Source organism: Mus caroli, chromosome 7 (genome assembly GCF_900094665.2).
Source record: "Mus caroli chromosome 7, CAROLI_EIJ_v1.1, whole genome shotgun sequence".
In the NCBI taxonomy this organism is placed as follows: domain Eukaryota; kingdom Metazoa; phylum Chordata; class Mammalia; order Rodentia; family Muridae; genus Mus; species Mus caroli.
In genome coordinates, this window is record NC_034576.1 from 115,331,750 (window position 1) to 115,333,616 (window position 1,867).

The 1,867-nt window shown below is 45.8% G+C and overlaps 1 non-coding gene across 1 annotated transcript; it reads left to right on the forward strand.

Moving 5' to 3' along the window:
• Positions 1-1,664: 1,664 nt before the first annotated feature.
• LOC115031685 lies at positions 1,665-1,771 on the forward strand. The gene has a single exon (XR_003837344.1). It is a non-coding gene; the product is annotated as a U6 spliceosomal RNA (small nuclear RNA).
• Positions 1,772-1,867: the final 96 nt, after the last annotated feature.

Here is a 1,867-nt window from a genome sequence, read left to right on the forward strand (position 1 = left end):
TCCTTGGTCCCTACCTCCTCTTCCAGCCTGCTGCTTTGCTTGCTGTAAATCCTTTGTCACAGGTCAGAAGGTCAAAGGAATCTCTTGACCCCACCCCAATCCCCGAAATTGCCTTGTGTTTTTCAACTTCAAAACCTTTGTCCTCACCACCTGCACTCACGGAAAGTCCTCCACACTCCTTTCCATGCAGCCAGCCCAGATTTGTCTCTCCTTTATTCAAACCCAAGAGCAGGTCGGCTCTGGGCCAGTGCTTTCCCATGCGTTATCTCAGTCCACGAGGCCAGCATCCATTTCTTCTTATCGAGGGCTGCCTCACCTGGAAGTGACCGTGATTTCCCCTCCCCTACTCTCTCTGTGGGTAATAGTCATTTGGCCCCTAGCACATCTGAGCACTTTATAACTAAGCAATCATTTGCTCCTTCATTCATTTTTCTTTAAAGCAGCTGTTTCCTGAATATTATTGTCTGGATACTGTGATGGATGTAGGGGATACAGAGGTGAATAAAATACCTTGATTGGCCCCAAGAAATTCAGTCTAGTGGAAAAACAAAACAAAACAAAACAAAACAAAACTGCTACCTGGAGCTAAGCTGGAGTTAGCTAAGCTGGCAAAGTGATTGCTTGCCTTATAAGAATAAAGGTCTGGGCTGGAGACCAGGGTAAGGGCACTGGCTGCTCTTCCAGAAGGATCCAGATTCCAGTTCTCAGTATCCACTTGATAACTCACAACCATCCGTAACTCCCATACCAGGGCATTCAATGTCCTCTTCTGGCTTTTAATAGCACCAGGAATGTATGTGATAAATAGACATCCATGCAAGCAAAACATTCATACACATAACATATTTTTTTAAATGAGGGCTTGATTTTGATCTACAGAGTCCAAGCACAAATGCCAGGTAATTTGGTACAGGCGTTTGTTATCTTAGGACTGGGGAAGCAGAGACAGGCAAATCTGTTAGGTTTATTGGCCAGACAGTGAGCTTCAGGCCAGTGAGAAACACCATCTCAAATAAGCAAAAGGCCAATGTTTGAGGTGAAAGATCTGAGTTTCCACACACATGTGCACATGACCGTGCACACAGGATGCCTGTCCCCCCAAAGCAGTTTTCCTAAGGAGATGCCCATCATAACAATATGATAACCCCAGAATAAACCTCAGAAATTCAGCCGTGGGGAGTGGGGCTCTTCACTGAATGAGAGGTAAGGGGCCCAGAGAGGGGAGGAAATAAGTGTTCTGGTTTTTTGAAAGACAAGAAAAGCAGAAAACACACATTGCTGGGCTGAGGATGAAGTAGTTAGAGTTGGGGACTCCGCCCGAACTGCATAAAACTGGGTGTGGTCACACGGGCTTGGAAGCCCAACACTGTGCACTTGGGAGGTAGAAGTTCAAGGTCATCCTTTACCTTCGGTTAAGATGGAAGTCAGCCCAGAAAACTGAGATCCCGCTTCAATTAGATAGAATAGAAATAGAGCTGATTGCTTTGGGGTGGTACTGGGAGGGAGCCTTTAGGAGGTAGTTAGCTTACTAGGAGAGTAACTCTTAAAGAGTAAAACCGTTATGCCAAGTGCTGACCATTAAACAGCAGTCTGAGCCCCTGCCTACACTGTGGTGTAAGCTAATTTCATTCATTCCTGAGACTCCAACCTAAGGATCGATTGTGGTGCTCGCTTCGGCAGCACATATACTAAAATTGGAACGATACAGAGAAGATTAGCATGGCCCCTGCGCAAGGATGACACGAAAATTCGTGAAGCGTTCCATATTTTTTTTGCTGAAAGGACCCAAATATAGCTGTCTCTTGTGAGACTATGCCGGGGCCTAGCAAACACAGAAGTGGATGCTCACAGTCAGCTATTGGATGGA